Here is an 18007-nt window from a genome sequence, read left to right on the forward strand (position 1 = left end):
TTTTCTTCAGGAACCAAGAAGGGCAGCTTGGTTTTCTTCTCCTGACACCACCATTGATTTCTTCCCTTCTTTGGCCCATGGTGCCGCTGACAGAGGCCCAAGAAACCCACTAAGAGCTTCCCGCTGCCTTTAAGAGACCATGTAACCTCCCTTCAGGGCTGGGTCTCCTCTGCCTCTCCCTCTTGCCCTCAGCCATGCCCATCATGTTCTCTCTGCTGCAGCCATGGAACACTCCTTGTGCTTCCTCAGACATGCCACACTCTCCAGCCTTTTCTCCAGTCTCTTTTACATGCTCTTCCTTTGGCTGAAACTAATTTCCCTCTTACTGTTGTCCTGCTGAAGCCTCATCAAGCTTCAGACCTCAACGTGCATGTCATTTCCTCAGGAAGGTCTTTGCTGACCTCTACAATGAGGTAGCTCCCAGATGACCCAGCACTTCCCTTATCTGAGGCCTCATTAAACCTCATGGTCACTGACTGTTCCCTTCATGCCTTTCTTCTCCAAGCTGCAGGGGAGGGCACAGATCACATCTGACTGGCTCACCCTCGTATTTCCAGGGCCTGGCCTATAATTTGGTGGATTCAGGGACAGCTTCCTGGGTGGGGAAACTGTGCAGTCACACAGGGACTCATGCTTAGACAAGTGGCTTAAATGCTTGGCTTAATGCTGTCACCGTCTAGAAACTTGTTTATTTAGTTAGTTTTTGAGACAGGGTCTTGCTCTGTCACCCAGTCTGGAGTGCAGCGGCATGATCTCGGCTCACTGAAACCTCTGCCTCCCATGTTCAAATGATTCTCTTGCCTCAGCCTCTCGAGTAGCTGGGATTACAGGTGCCTGCCACCACGTCCAGCTGATTTTTTTAATTTTTAATTTTTAGTAGGATGGGGTTTTACTATGTTGGCCAGGCTGGTCTTGAACCCCTGACCTCAAGTGATCTGCCTACCTCAGCCTCCCAAAGTGCTCAGATTACAGGCGTGAGCCACTGTGGCTGGCCGCCATCTAGAAAATTCATAATTTTTGAACAAGAGGCCTCATCTTTTCATTTTGCACTGAGCCTCATATATTATGAAGCTGATACTACGTGGATGAGTAAATGAATCAATGGATATATATTAATACTTACAATATATTGAGCCAAGGAAATTAAAGCTTCGGAAGTCCTCATTTTGAACAAGATAGAATAATTTAGGAAAGGTTGCAATATATTATGCAGATGCCTTTATGATCTATTTTGCTATTTTTTCACATGCTATTTGTTCATATGAGAAAAAGAAGCCTTACCTGAAAGATATATACTGTCTGTGAGATGTATATCCATTAAAAATTACGTTTTATTCAACTACAACCTTTATGAATTAAAAAAAGAGAAAAAATAAGTCCAGAATGATTTGCTGTGTCTTATACCTGATTCATTATAAATGGAAAAAAAAAAAAAGGTACAACTTCTTCAGAAAGAAAAAAGGCAGGAAAAATTTTGCAAATAATAAATGTTACCTAGATGTCTACCTCTGTAGGATTGAATGAATATCAGCAGAAATATCTGTTTGGGTAGTAAATGAAATATTAGAAAAGCATGAATCTCAAAGAAAAAAGACGTAAGGTATGGCTATTCCATTCATAAACCCAAGGAGGTTCATTCAAGAGAGGCCATTTCTGGGCTTTGAATTTTTAAGGCCTGCAGAGAACCTCTTGGTAAGCATTGTGCAGGCAGTCCAGAGTGTCTTAGTCAGTTCAAGCTGCTGTAACAAAGTACCATAAATTTAAAAATGGTAGAAATTTGCTTCTCACAGTTCTGGAGGCTGGGAAGTCCGAGATCAAGGCACTGGCAGACTCAGTGGTTGGCAAGGGCCCCTCTCCTCACAGATGGCATCTTCTCACTGTGTTCTCATGTGGTAGAAGGGGGGCTAGAACTTCCTCAGGCCTCTTTTCTAAGGGTGTTAGCTCTATTTATGAGAGTTCTACCCTCATGACTTAATCACCCCCCAGAAACCTCACCTTCTAATACCACCACCATCGGGAGTTAGGATTTCAACATGTTAATTTTGGAGGGACATTCAGATCACAGCAGGGGGTCCTCCAATAACTTTTTAAGGGTCTCTCTCAGCCACCACTACCATCTGTAGCAGGGAGCAATGGCTGTCTTTACCTTCTTTGATGGATTGTGAAGAAGGCAGCTCATTGCACAGGGGAGGGTGGGAAAGTGAATTCTAACACAACAGGGCCCAGAGTCTCTGTACCATTTGAGAAGCTGATTTATTTTGCACTGGTGTGGGTCAACAGGACCAGCTCCTCTAACTACGATGATCTATCTATCTGTTACTTGTTGTGTGATTCCACTCTTCAACTCTCAGCTTTCTCATCCATAAAACAGGGCAGATAAAGGTTTTATATATCACCTCCCACCTGTCTTTCCAGTACCCAAGTCTCCACTAAAGAACATTGCTTTCCTTGTTCCTAGGAGTGTGGAATCTACATCCGTATCTCATCTTCTGGATTTATGCTCACTAAATCCCCATTTTCCACTTCCTGAACCCATTCTTTCTTGCACGTGCTATTACTTTGTCCATGTGTCCTACTGAACGCTCTCCCTTCACTTTCCTCAATTCCTCGATTTCCCTACCTAATGCCTCTCATTTTTCAAGAGGTTAAATTCCGCCCCACCCAGAGCTCTCTGGAGTGGCACCCTCTACCCTATGTTCTGCAAGGTCATGCATGGAGACCCCCGTGTGCTCCCACAGCACGTTCTTGCCTCTGTCCTGGTTCTCATCACACTGTATTGTCATTGTCTGTTTCCTTGCTTGTTTCCCTCAGGAGTCCCAAGGTTCTTTGTGGGCCTGGACTCTGCCTCTTCAACATCTAGCACAGCCATTGGGACATAATAGGTGTTCAATTCATGTTTGTAGAACGAATGAATGAAGGAAGGAAGGAGCGAATGAAGGCTTCAATTTCACCGGTTGTCTTTTAGAAAGCCTCCTGCAGGCACAGGGAAGGTCAAGTGGTAGAAGCTGCCTGACCGGTGGGAGAAAGGCTGTCTCTGCCCTCAGCTGGCCATTCTGCATGGCCTAGGCCTAGCTGGCCCAGTTCACAGTGCCCTGTGGGCAGTAGCATCAGAACGAATTAAAAAACTCCTTGGATTTTACTGACCTCCTCTGCATTTGCTGGGATGTCCTCACCGTGTCTTGGTGGGATTGGCAGTATGAAGTAGGGGAGGGGAGCAGTTCTCCTCATTTGACGGAGCTTCTGCCAGGCTGGAAGGATTCTTCCTGCAGATAGAGTACAATAGAGACATGATCACCAGGCTTGGCCAGGACAATGATGTACATGCGAAGTCATGTATCCAGTGAATGCTCATTGAGTGCCTGCTTTGAGCTGCATATTAAGCTGGTGCTAGCTGGTTACATAGAGTAGCCAGCACAATACCTGGCCTCAAGAGTAGCCTATTCAGAGAGCCGGACTAGGAAAAGAATATTATAGCGAAATGATAATTAGGTAACCCTTTTCTGCCCTCAGGGTCTAAACAGCTAAATAACGCCAAATCTCTGCTTTTATGAAAATGGAAACATCAAACTGATATCAGGAATTTTAAAATTCACCAAGTCCTTTTATTTACATGATCCTTAGACCTCATGAGTATAATCGTCTTCCTTTCAGATAAGAAAACTGAGGCTTAGAGACATGAAGCAATTTGCTTAAAGTCACCCAGTTTTCAAGGGTGTATTAAGATCAATACCATTCAGATTATTCTCCTAACTCTACTCCTGTGCTTTCCATTTTGCAGAAGCCTTGGTGCTTAGGAAGCCAATCCTCAGGCTTCTTAAGATCCTGAGTTGCCTCTGAAATGATTAAAGAGACAGTTAGACTCAATATGGTTAAAAGTGTGTTTTTTGAGTTTTGGTTCTTTGTAAATTAGCCATTCATGGAGGGCATGTGACATAATGGGAGCAGGTCTGGGCACTAGGGCAGGAACTGCGGCAGGGAGGTGGGAGGTAGGGAGGGAGGGAGATGAGATGCGGAGCTCCTCTGGGCACTGGGAGTGGTCTGGGACTCTACTCTGGTTGCAGAGGCCAGGCTGGGGAAGGAGGCCCAGTGGCCTGAGGGGTAGTGGTCAAAGGACAGTGCATACTCAGGCAAAGTTGAGACCAGTTGGCATTAGTGAGTGTAATCTAGCCATTGGGGACCAGCCAGGATCACTAATCTGTGTCCCCAAGCTCAGCAGCCAGTGCAGCCAGGTGAGCAGTGCAGCCCAGTGGGAGGAGAAACTCACCCTCCTGCAGAGGAGATAGGCCCAAAGGCAGGGAGAGACCATCCGAGAGGGAGGAAGAGAGATTGGGACATGGCTCCGGATTATTGAGCAGGTTGTGATGTGGGGGATGAGGACACAAGGAAAGAGCCAACATTCACTGATCTCCTACTCTGTGCCAAGTGACTTTACATGCATCATTCCCCAGGTCTTTCAACAGTCCTGAGAGGGGGTATTGGTGTCCCCACTTTACAGGTAAGGTCACAATTTGCCAGCAGTCACAGAGTAATCAGAGGCCATAACAGAGGCTGAATCTGAGCACACACCTTCCTGACTCTTCACCCACAATGCAGGGTGGGCAGCCAAGGGGCTCTAGGACTCTCAGGATCCACACAGTCCAACTCCGGTTGTGCCTGAATTCTTTTTCCTTTTTTTGAGACACGGTCAACCCGTCACCCTGGCTGGAGTTCAGTCGCAACGATCTCGGCTCACAGCAATCTCCACCTCCTGTATTCAAACAATTCTCCTGCCTCAGCCTTTTGAGTAGCTGGGATTATAGGCATCTGCCACCACGCCTAGCTAAATTTTGTATTTTTAGTAGAGATGGGTTTTCATCATGTTGGTCAGGCTGATCTCCAACTCCAGACGTCAAGTGATCCGCCAGCCTTGGCCTCCCAAAGTGCTGGAATTACAGGCGTGAGCCCTTGTACCCGGCCTATGCCCGAATTCTGAAGTCCCGCCCACCATAGTCTATCTCAGGCCACTGACTTATTGCCCCACCCAGGAAAGGAGACAAGTCTGGACCTGCGAGTTGGTGAAACTGACGGAGGAGCTGGCACAGGGAAAGGAAGAAGGGCTGTAGAGAGTGTGTGGCAACTTGCAATTAGGTAGAAGCGTCAGTTACTCAGAATACCACATGCCGCAACCATGCCGAAATAAGTTTACTGTAATTCCAGATAAAAACCAAACTGTGGGAGTGGAGACTTAGAGACTTGAGGCAGGGTTGGCTTATTTTTTTTTTTCTATGGTTTCGATATAATTCAGCACTTTCACTTTGTGAAGACAGACCTGACCTTTATGTGGTCTGCAGAATGCTGACTCAACATCAGGGTAACCAATGGTGCACTCATGACCCGAAACAAGACTGGCGGTAGTCAGGGTTTTTAAAGCTCCTCACTTGAGCTCTCCACGATCTCGGGAAACCGTGCCTTTATCAGAAATGACAGCCCTGGTTCAAACAGAGGTGTGGAGAGGTGCACAATCATTTCAAACATTTTTTTTTAAAAGATTTTTTCCCGACTTTGTAAGAGGTAGAGTAGGATGCTGATTTAGCGTAGGTCTTTTTCCCATTTCCTACAGTAGTACAGATGGTGACTGAGGGCAGATGAAAAAAGAAAAGGGGAAGGAAGGGAGGAGAAAAGAGGAAGAGGGTATGGGGGAAGAAGGATGGCCAGCAAAGGAGGCCCACTTTTACTTCCTTGGAAATATTTCGTTCATTTTGAAAACTCAAACTCAAGGTTCTCCTGGAAAAGAAAAAGGCTTGGGCTTTCCCAAATGCCTATTGGTGTGATTTTTATCTGGCTCCACTTTTTGGCTCTTTAGGAATCAAACCATGAACTTAATTGTTCTTCCTGTTTGAAAACCATAGGCAAAAGTCCTACCCTCTTTCCCAAAACAAAATGCAGCACCCATCCCCCTTCCCCCACCACACCTCAAAGCCCCAAAGTGACATTTTCAGCAGACTTCTCATAAATCATATCTGCTGTGCACACCAGTAAATAGTGCCAGTAAGCCAGGTGTAACCCAGTCAGACTTTTCAGCTTTGACTTCCAATGGTGAGAACAAGGATAAGCTGACCTAGGAAAATGGCCAGGCATGGGTGCCCTGCACCGGCCCTTTCAGAAGATGTAGAACCCTGCAGAGGGTGGAGCCTGGAGTAAGGAGGATCTGGAATTAGTGATGACCCAGTAGTCTTGAGGGACAGGCTGAGAAGTCTGATGGGTTACGCTTCAGAATTTCATGTGCTTGTGGTAGGTCCTCTGTTTTCTCTGCCAAAGTGGATGTTGAACTCTGGTAAGGATAAAAGGGAAGGTCGCAGAAATGACCTATTCTCTTGCTGGGGAGATCCAACATCTGACTCAAGCCTTAAGCAACAGCCCTCTCATCCCAGTCTTGATTTTGGACTCTCCATGAAGGCAGCTGTCATGGAGAGGCTAGGGAAAGCATACCACAGCTCATAAAATGTTGCTCACATTCTGACCACTGTAACATTATCTGTAGGAGCCAACTGTGTTCTGGAGAGTTATGGAGTAACCGGGGGGTGGGAAGGGGGGTATAAGACAATGGGTTATAGGTGACTTTGAAACCACTGGATCAAAATATCACATTTCTAGCCAGGCGAGGTGGCTCACGCCTGTAATCCCAGCACTTTGGGAGGCCAAGGCTCAGGGCAGATCACCTGAGGTCAGGAGTTCCAGACCAGCCTGGCCAACGTGGTGAAATCCTATCTCTACTAAAAATACAAAAATTAGCCAGCCATGGTGGCAGGCACCTGTAATGCCAGCTACTCAGGAGGCTGAGGCAGGAGAATCACTTGAACCCTGGAGGTGGAAGTTGCAGTGAGCTGAGATCACGCCATTGCACTCCAGCCTGGGGGACAAGAGCGAGACTTCTCAAAAAAATAAATAAATAAAGTCACATTTCTGGCCAAATGTGTTGGCTCGCTCCTGTAATCCCAACGTTTTGGGAGGCCAAGGTAGGAACATTGCTTGAGGTCAGGAGTTCAAGACCAGCCCAGGCAACATAACAAGACTGTCTCTACAAAAAAAAAAAAAGTTTACATTTCTCAATTAACGGTGGATCTGAGCTTTTGCTTTTAAGGATTGAAAAATCTTATCAAAATTACATTTTAGGGAAACCATTATCTTTTGTAAGGTTATAATAACATGATCCTTGGGGCTTATGTGATGCTTCAAAAATGAGGGAGGAGGCCACTTCTCCATCACCTGTGGCCATCATCCTTCTTGGTGCCTTTGGGACACCGAATACCAGGGGTCTCCTTTCCTGGTGGCCTGATTTATTATCTGCAAGCTTTGTCACAGACATTCTTCCAGGATTTGAGGCTGTGGCTTGCAGAATCTAACCATGATAACACCCCAATGTCGAGGAAGCCCTGTGTAAGTGGGGTAAGGATTTCAAAGAAACTCCAAGCCTCCACCCTGCTTTGTAACACTGGGAAATCAACCTCCAGGATTTAGCTCTTTGCCCCTTCCAACTCAAAGCACCCGCTCCTCTATCCTTCTGCTCTGGGGCAATCCAGGTGAACCCCTCCTCTTTGGCCCCTTTATTAGTTTGCAAGGACTGCCATAACAAAATACCACAAACCAAGTGGCTTAAACAACAGAAATTTATCATCTCCCAGTTCTGGAGTCTGGAAGACCAAGATCAGAGTCTTGTCAGAGTCGGTTCCTCTTGCAGGTTGTGAAGGAAGGATTTGTTCTAGGCCTCTCTCTTTGACCTTGTAGGTGGCTCTCTTCTCTCTGTGTCTTCCCTCTATGCATAGCTTCTTTTTATGAGGACACTAGTCATAATGGATTAGCTCTAATGACCTCACTTTCACCTGATTACCTCCGTAAAGACCTCATCTTCAAATAAAGTCATCATACTGAGGTCCTGGTGTTAGGACTTGACCATATGCATTTTGAGAGTAAATAATTCAACCCATAATAGGCCCTAAACACAAGGTGGTGGGGAGGGGCAAGCCAGAGCTCAAACCTTTTTTTTTTGTTTTTTTAATAAACTACTTTTTAGAACAGTGCTGGATTCACAGTAAAATTGAGAAGATAGTATAGAGTTCCCCCGCACAGGATAGTATGTCACCCAGTTTTCCCTATTGCTAGTATCACACGTCCTTATGGTGGGCTTGTTACGACAGAGGAACCAGTGTTGATACATTTTATGAACCAAAGTCCACAGTGCTCAGATTTCCTTAGTTTCTACTTAATGTCCTTTTTCTTTCTCTGGACCCCATCCAGGGTTCCATTGGCATTTATTTGCCACGTCTCCTTAGGCTCCTGTTGGTTGTAACTGTTTCTCAGACTTTTCTTGTTTTTGGTGACTTTGACAGTTTTGAGGAGTACTGATCAAGCATTTTGTAGGATAACCCCCTACTGGAATTCATCTGATGGTTTTCTCATGATTCGACTGGGGTTATGGGTTTTTGGAAGGAAGATCACAGGGATAACGTGCCATTCCTGTTACTGTGTATCGAGGGTCTGTGTTCTTAACATAATTCATCACTGTTGATATTGGCTTTCATCAGTGTATTCGTTTGTTTTCATGCCACTATAAAGACATACCTGAGACTGAGAAATTTACAAAAGAAAGAGCTTTAATGGACCCACAGTTCCATGTGGCTGGGGAGGCCTCACAATCATGGAGGTAGGTGAAAGGCACGTCTCACAGGATGGCAGATGAGAGAAGAGAGCTTGTGGAGGGAAACTCCCCTTTTAAAAACTATCAGATCTGGTGAGACTTATTACTATTATGATGGCATGGGAAAGACCTGCCCCTGTGATTCAATTACTCCCACCAGGTCCCTCCCACAACACGTGGGAATTCAAGATGAGATTTGGGTGGGAACACAGCAAAACCATGTCAATCGCCCTGTTGAAGTAATGTTTGTCAGTTTCCTGATTGTACATGGACTCTCCCCCCACGCTTTCCCTACTGTACTCTTTTCAGGGAAGTTGCTATGTGCGGCTGACACAAAAGGAGTGAGGATTATGTTCTCCTGCCTTGAGGGTGGAGTATCTACATCAGTTCTTCAGAATCTTCTACGTGGGAGATTTGAATTCTGCTCTCCTCCCCATTTGTTAACCTATCTAATCATTTATTAATCAGTATGGACACATGGATATTTATTTGATACTTTGTTCCACCTTTGGCCATTGAGAGCTCTTTCAGTTGGTTCCTGTGGCCTTTTGACATATTGCTGTCAATGTAGGGTTTTTAAAAATTTGTTTGTTTGTTTTTTTAGTACTTCCTTTCTTTCTGGAACTTTAAGATGCCAAGCTTGCCTCTTCTCAGTCCTGACTCTGAGCTCAATTTTTATGTGTAAACTTTGAACCTGTTCCTGATACCCACGCCCCTCTTTTGTCCTTGTTCTAGAAACTCCATTCTGCGTTAGTCCTGAATTCCCTCCTTGCGTCTACTTACATCCCATCTGCTGACTGCTCAGCCACTTCCTTGTGTTGGTCACAGTTCTGCTTTGATTTTTCCAGTTTGGCCTCCTCTCTGTTCCCCATTTCTGTGCTGTCTTCCTTCCTCAGCTCCTCACACTCCCTAAATTCAGCCTCAGACCTCCCTCCAGCTGAGTCTTGTTAGGGGCAGGCAGGTCCATCACCACCAGATCCCCTCAATCATTACCCCTCCCCATGAGAATTCATTTTATCATCTCCATAAGGAAGCCAACCTGAAACAGCATTTTCCATAGCATATTTCATACTGTGATCTGTAAAAATAAAACTCTAAAGTCAGATCATGTGATTGTCACCTCTTTTATTTTCTTAATTTACCTTAGCATATTACGGACATGCCCTTAGTGAAAAAGAGTTTTGCTCTGTAAATCTGACCATGAAATCTTTTTGTTGCCATCATTGCTGGTATTATGCCTGGTGTTTCTAGCGCCTACCTTGGGAAACGTCACCCTTACTGCTGAGAGTAGTGGTTAACCCAGAGGTTAACTGCCTTGATAGATAGAGCACCTCACTCTTTCTTTCTCTCTCTCTTTCTTTCCTTCCTTCCTTCCTTCCTTCCTTTCTTTCTTTCTTTTTTTCTTTCTCCTTCCTTCCTTTCTTTCCTTCTTTCTCTCTTTCTCTCTCTCTCTCTTTCTCTCCTTCTTTCTTCCTTCCTTCCTTCCTTCCTTCCTTTCTTTCCTTCTTTCTCTCTTTCTCTCTCTCTCTCTTTCTCTCCTTCTTTCTTTCTTCCTTCCTTCCTTCCTTCCTTTCTCTCTTTCTTTCTTCCTTTCCTTTCCTTTCCTTTCCTTTCCTTTCCTTTCCTTTCCTTTCCTTTCCTTTCCTTTCCTTTCCTTTCCTTTCCTTTTTTCTTTTCTTTTTTTAAATTGAGTCTAGCTCTGTCTCCCAGGCTGGAGTGCAATGGGGCTATCTTAACTCACTGCAACCTCCACCTCCTGGGTTCAAAGGATTCACCTGCCTCAGCCTCCTGGGTAGCTGGGATTACAGGCATGTGCCACTAGGCCCTGCTAATTTTTGTGTTTTTAGTAGAGACAGGGTTTCACCATGTTGGTCAGGCTGGTCTCAAACTCCTGACCTTGTGATCTGCCTGCCTCAGCTTCCCAAAGCTGGGATTACAGGTGTGAGCCACTGTGCCCAGCTTACCACACTGTCACTTATGAGACGTGTGCCTTGGATAAATTACTTAATCTCATATTCATTTGTAAAATCAGGCTGATCATAGTTTATTGCCTTATAAAGATAAAATAAAATAATTAAAGCAAGGTGCTTAAACTGGTAAGCTGGAATATATTAACTACTCAGTACGTGACTTCTGTTATTATTATTATTTTTATTATGCATCTTTGGGCCACTTCCAGTTCTAGTCTACAATATCTTCAAGGTACTCTTTCTTGGCAATAATGAATATCTGAGAACCCGTCGTTCTGGAAAACTTCCTTATAATTTATGTTCTTACCTGTATATGTATTATATATATTAAGGTCTCTGCCATATTTTTGCTCACTCTTGCAACCTCCAGAGGTTCTCCTGCACTTCGTTTAGTCACTTCAATACTGCGCCAATCAAAATAAAATCTCCATGATGGCTGGGGGAAAAATCAGCTTGTATCTCTCCCACAAAACAGATGGGAAAAATGATTGAGAACAAGACAGTCTCTAAAGGTACAAATAGTGCCCTTTCTTTTAGGAGAGAGAATGACTTCTTGTTTTGTGAGTATGCCAAAGTCTGGGATAAAATTAAGTTACTCCTTGTTTATTTCCATTTTCCTATATTATCTTCAGCTGTCCGATGACTCGGCCCATTCTTAGTGCAGCCTCCTTTTTATACTTGGAGGTTACAGCCTAAAAGAAATTATCTCTTTCAGAAACAAACCCAAAACGATGAATTTTAAAATCTACCTTATTTGTAATTACAAAGTAACACATCGATATATTCTCTTACATGTAATGCTGAAGTCTTCATTGACAATCAACCCAATCTCAGAGTGCATATGGTGTGCGTATTAAGTGCATATAGTGTACACTCTGAGATTGGGTTGATTGTCAATTGGCTCAGGGTAAAGCCTCAGCATCATAATTTTTTTATTTTTTTTTTAAGACAAGAGTCTCGCTCTGTTGCACAGGCTGGAGTGCAATGTTGCTAACTCAGCTCACTGCATTACAGAATCACATGCACATGTGCACACACACATGGACACACACCATGACATTGTTTTGTGTTTGCTGTTGCATAATTGGTGTACCTTTCTATTTTTAATCTATAGTCTTTGTTTAAAAAATATCTTTCATGGTGATTTAAGTGATTCAATGTTAGCCATTATCATTCAAAGCTATAACCTAATTAAAACACACTCCAAATACTAATAGTTAATATCATTAGTACATCTGTGGCAATCTTTTCTGATTAGATTGCCTGGTTTGTTGATTCTCAGACTTGGCCCCATATCAGACTTAACTGGGAAGCCTTTAAAAATTATGATGCTGGCCAGGCATGGTGGTTATGTCTGTAATCCCAGCACATTGGGAGGCCAAGGCAGGCGGATTGCCTGAGCTCAGGAGTTTGAGACCAGCCTGGTCAACATGGTGAAACCCCGTCTCCACTAAAAATACAAAAAATTAGCTGGACGCCGTGTTGTGCACCTGCATTTCTAATTACTCGGGAGGCTGGGGCACGAGAATTGCCTGAACCTGGGAGGTGGAGGTTGCAGTGAGCTGAGTTAGCGCCATTGACTCCAGCCTGGGCAACAGAGCGAGACTTTGTCTCAAAAAAAAAAAAAAAAAAAAAAAAAAAAAAAAAAAAAAAAAAAAAAAATTGTGATGCTGAGGCTTTACCCTGAGCCAATGAAATTAGAATCTTGGGACGAGGGGGCACATAGAGGCATCAGCAGTTTTTAAAAGACAGGGCCAGGTGATTCCAACATGCCGACAAGTTTGAAAACCAGAGGCTTAGGAGGTGTCTGGATCCCGTCTCTTCAAACCTGCTTCCTGGAGATTTCTCATTCAAATCCACATGTAAAGAGAGGTTTTGAATTTGTCATTCATCCCAGCTCTGGAGGGATGAAACCGTCTGCCCAGGGAGATGGAACCTGCTTTTCAAATAAGGCCACTGTCGAGAAGAAAAGCTGGAAGTGCTACTGTAGCTTTTAATCTCTTCTGTGATGTTCTGGAAATATTTAACAGGTTCCTTTGAGCAGTCAGTGCAACCTGAGGGAACAATTGGGATTCCTGTGGAGGCTTAAAACATTTCTTTTTTCTAATTGAGAACTTTATGTTTAAAACTTATTTATCAAAAGAGATTTGTTTTCCAGAAGCCTGGGACAAGTCCATAGAACTATCTTGTAGATGCTGTGTTAGTGACAACACCAGGGGCTAAAGTAGCACTCAGGCATGAAATTCCAGGTACTCAGCCCATATAGGAAATAAAGGGGCAATGCTTTAGGACACACAGGAGGCAGAAGAGTGAAGGGTGAAAGCCAGCGGCTTACCTTTAGACAGACTCGTGTTCAAATATTGGCTCCACCATTTTATCTACACCTTGGTCAAATTACTTCATCTTTTTAAGGCTGTTTCCTCACCTGTAGCGTGAAATGAGCACAATATTGCCTACCTCATATATATGTTCTGTTGATTGTTGAAATTTTTATATAAAGCACCTAACAGTTGTTGGTACCTAGTAGGCATTCAGCAAATGTTATCTGAGCTTTCCATGTCAAAGATGGAAAATAATCCATTATCCAGCTGTTTGGTCGTATACACAGAATTCAAATATTGATTTCCCCTTATTTGCATTCCACACCTTTAAGAGAGGTAAAATATCCATGGGACAGGAAGTGGATGGTTTTTAAGGAGGAACTTAGCAGAGGAGACCAAGTAGACGTGAAATATTTATAGCACTGTCGAGTCTCATTTTGTCTGGTTCTGATATGTACAAATTTTAGTTTGGCAAAGTTTAGTTAACTAACACTAGACTTCTATTGCACCTGATCTCAAATCTAAAGGCAAATCTAAAGAAACTCTGGAAAATACTACAGTAGCTTTTAATTGTAATCTCTTCTCTGATATTTTGGAAATACTGTAATAGATTCCTTCTGAGATGTCAATAAGGAGTAATTGGGATCTCTGTTTACCTTTCAGTTATCATGATATATTAACTGTGAGCAACTGATAAATACAATCAATTACAGACATTGCCGCTAGCTCTTCAGTCCACAAATCCCTACACAAATACTAAATGTGCCACACAACCATGACTAATCATGTTACTTCTTTCAAAATCTGCTCTGTGCATCTGTTATTAAGTTCATACACAGACTGCAAAGCCTGTAGTTGTATTGCTTCCTTGTTTCCTGGTGATAAATCCATGTAACATTTTACATAAATAGAAAATCAGAAGGAAGGAATTGGCCTAGAAAAATAAAAATGGTGCTTGCTTTGGCAGCACATATACTAAAATTGGAACGATACAGAGAGGATTAGCATGGTCCCTGAGCAAGGATGACACGTAAATCTGTGAAGCATTCCATATTTGAAAAAAAAAAAAAGAAAAAGAAAAGTGAAGCAAGAAAACAAAAAGGGAGAATGCTAAAAGTGATTTTTAAAAAATTTTTTAATTTTTTAGAGACAGAGTCTCATTCTGTTACCCAGGCTGGAGTACAGTGGCACAATTATAGCTCACTGTGTCCTTGAACTAGGAATCCTCCCACCTCAGTCTCTCGAGTAACTAGGACTACAGGCTTTCAACTTTTTTTCTGTGTGGGAGTGCTGGGGGGATCTCACTATGTTGCCAAGGTTGGCCTTGAACTCCTGGCCTCAAGCGATCCTCCAGCCTCAGCTTCCCAAAAGTGCTGGGATTACAGGCATGGGCCACTGTCCCCAGACCTGGAAGTGATTTCTAATTGAGCATAAATAGAAGAAACACCGGAGTGTGAGAGTTTCCAGCTATGAAGCCAGAGAAACTTAGTGAAGGTAAAATTATTGACAAAAATGAGGAAAGTGGTTGTGGTGAAAAAGATGAATGAAGATGCCTAGAGAAAAGAATACTGTCAAAAACCTCCACATCGAAGGTGTTCTTGGATATATTTTACAATGAAAATGCAAAGGAGAAAATGTTGGAAGCTGACCCAAACTTAGAAAAGAGTATGACAATCTGCCAAGATGTAGGAAAAATTCTTGCTCTATATCATAAGTTGTATGATGAAAAACAAGCATGGTTCACACCACTCACATGATACATTTTTTATGAGGAAATAAAATACTTTAATTCTCAATGTTTCTAATGTTTTAAATTACCATCTACTACATAAATATTAGTTTTACTCATTTTTTTATTTCCCTATACATTTATAATTGACAGTAACAGATATTTTTAAACATTTTGAGAAAAACTATTTTTATTATTTTAGAGACTGGATTTTGCCTTGTCACCCAGGTTAGAGAGCAGTGGCACGGTCATGGCTCACTGCAGCGTCAGACTCCTGGGCTCAAGTGATTCTCCTGCCTCAGCCTCCCAAGTAGCAGGGACGACAGGTGCATGCCACCTCATCCAGCTATTTTTTAAATTATTTTTTGAAAGACAGGGTCTTGCTATATTGCCCAGGCTGGCCTCAAACTCCTTGCTTGAATGATCTTCCCATTTTGGCCTCCCAGAGAAAAGGCATAAGCTGTTATACCCAGTCTGAAAAAGAAGTTTAAATATTATAAAACAAATCTAGTGAGGTTTCAGCTTGCGTGGTCATTCTCATGGTCTCGTGCTGCTGTGCCTATATGAAGGGTGATGCAGGATGTACGAAGATGTATAAAGGAGAACCATAGTTGAGTAAGTGAGATTCAAAACAGTCAACAGGAAGCTTGGCTCCTCCCTCTGCTACTTCTGGGGAAAGCAAATACGAACACCTGTGCACTTCCAAAGCCACATGTGAGAGGAACCCATGGAAAACTATTTCAATTCTTTCTGAAGGTTAATCCTTTCCTAAGAAAATCTTTAAGGTCTGTGCTGTGACTTGTTGCATCTGCTTCCACAGAATCATCAGCTTTTAGAGTTGCAGGCAGAATTGGGTTGAAAGTATACCTATAAAGTATATGCATTATACCTGATATGTAGTAAGTATTCAATCAATTATCATTATTATGTTCATGAATCTTTTTGTTCAACTATAGGGTGATCAACTGTCTCCCAGTTTGCCTGGGCCTGAAACCCATCTTAAAGTTTTCCTGGGGCTGAAGCATTTTTTTTTGAGACGGAGCCCAGGCTGGAATGCAATGGCGCAATCTTGGCTCACAGCAACCTCTGCTTCCTGGGTTCAAGTGATTCACCTGCCTCAGCCTCCTGAGTAACTGGGATTACAGGCATGTGCCATCATGCCTGGCTAATTTTTTTTCTATTTTTAGTAGAGATGAGCATTTCACCAATTTGGCCAGGCTGGTCTCAAACTCCTGACCTCAGGTGATCTGCCTGCCTTGGCCTCCCAAAGTGCTGGGATTATAGGTGTGAGCCACCGCTCCCAGCCAAAGATTTTCAATTCTAAAGCTGAGACAGACCCAAGCCAACAAATGTGGCTGGTCACCCTATTTGACTACCTCTAGGTGAGACAAAATACTAACACTATTGCACGAAAGTCTCTTGGGATTTAGGAAGTAGTTGGAAAAGAGAAAATTCTCCATGCATAGTTTCTGGATTAGAATCTTAAGGGCCAGGCAAGGTGGCTCACACCTGTAACCCCAGCACTTTGGGAGGCCGAGGCAGGTGGATCACTTAAGGTCAGGAGTTCAAGACCAGCCTGGCCAAGATGGTGAAACCTGTCTCTATTAAAAATACAAAAATTAGCCAGACATGGTGGCAGGTACCTGTAATCCCAGCTACTCAGGAGGTTGAGGCAGAGAATTGCTTGAACCTGGGAGGCAGAAGTTGCAGTCAGCTAAGATTGCACCACGGCACTCCAGCCTGGGCAACTCAATGAGACTCAATCCCCCCCCCCCCAAAAAGAAAGAATTTTAGGGTAGAAGAGATTTTGCATCTCATTCTTCAACCTAGCCCAGGATGGCCTGAAATTCATCTCAGAAAGAGTCTGTTTTTGAAGCCTATCGGGGAAGAAAATAAATAATGTGTTCTGTTGGTAAGTATTGTACACCAATCACTGCTAAGGGCCGAGGGAAATACCAGGTGAATAAGACTCATTTTCTGTCTTGTAGAAGCTTACATTCGTGAAAGGGAGACCACCAGTTATATGCACCATGAATTATCAAGACAGCTCACACTCTGCAAGGTATTTTAGACAAGTAATCTCATTTAATCCTCATGCTCAGCCCAACAAGGTACTATCATTCCATTTTACAGATGAGGAAATTGAGATTCAGAGAGATTGAGTTATATAAAGTCACAAAGCAAGTAACTGCTGTAATTGATCTTAGGATCCAGGTCTGTAGCGGCTGAGAACATGAGCTCTGGAGTCATGCAAATCTCTGTTTGAATCCTGACTCTTCCACTGTCTTGCTATGTGTCTGTGAGCTGCTATTTCCTCCTCTGTAAAATGAGACAAATAATAATAGCCACTTTCAAGGGTTATGAAGGATAAATAAGAAATGCACGGAGCAGGTGCTGATGTGTAGTAATTGCTCAACAAACACTCATCACCACTGCCATCACACCAAAACCCACAGTAGTTCCCCTGTAGCAGGTGGCCTCTTTCATTTCTGTGTAAATCTTCCAAGGAAAGAGGAATCAATGAAATTCATTGAGAGCTCAGACTGGGGGAAGACTTCCCAACTGTGATGATGACTAAAGGCCTCGTGCAACGCTACAACTTGATCTCCGTGAAAGGACAGAATTTCAACAGGTTGAGGTTGGGGCAGAAAAAAATATTCCATACAGAGGACAGGATTTCAGCTGAGGCAAAGAAGAAAGCATGATGAGTTTGGGGAATGATAACTACTGTTGGTTAGAGTGTAGGTTTTTTTTAAAGGAGATTGGTGGAGATAGGGCTGAAAAGAGCAAGGTCCTCAAACCTCAGGCGATGTTTCTAGGAAGCTTTCCTCAAACCTTTGCTCCATAGAGGCTGCTCCAGCTGTCTTCTCTATGCTGGGCTCTCACACGGGCTTACTCTTTCTTGGGGCCACTCTCCTCAGTCCTGTGAATTGCTCTCTCATCTTCATCCTTCTTTATGCCATGTGCTGGACATACACAGCTGTGTGTTCTAACCCTTCCAGGGTGTTCTCAGATACGTTCCCAAAGTCTTACTGGATGGGCTGGACTGGAGGTGGGGCAGGGGCTGAAAGAGGGTCATGACAGATTAGAATGTCTGAAGGAGGCCAGGCGCAGTGGCTCAAGCCTGTAATCCCAGCACTTTGGGAGGCCGAGGCAGGTGGATCATGAGGTCAGGAGATCAAGACCATCCTGGCTAACATGGGGAAACCCCTTCTCTACTAAAAATACAAAAAATTAGCTGGGCATGGTGGCACACACCTGTAATCCCAGCTACTCGGGAGGCTGAGGCAGGAGAATCACTTGAACCAGGAGC

General features: G+C 43.5%; 1 non-coding gene across 1 annotated transcript; it reads left to right on the forward strand.

The window, feature by feature from the left end:
- The first annotated feature begins 13916 nt into the window (after positions 1–13916).
- LOC119471030 lies at positions 13917–14023 on the forward strand. The gene has a single exon (XR_005200019.1). It is a non-coding gene; the product is annotated as a U6 spliceosomal RNA (small nuclear RNA).
- Positions 14024–18007: the final 3984 nt, after the last annotated feature.

Source organism: Cebus imitator, unplaced genomic scaffold (assembly GCF_001604975.1).
Source record: "Cebus imitator isolate Cc_AM_T3 unplaced genomic scaffold, Cebus_imitator-1.0 Scaffold47, whole genome shotgun sequence".
Taxonomy (NCBI): Eukaryota; Metazoa; Chordata; class Mammalia; order Primates; family Cebidae; genus Cebus; species Cebus imitator.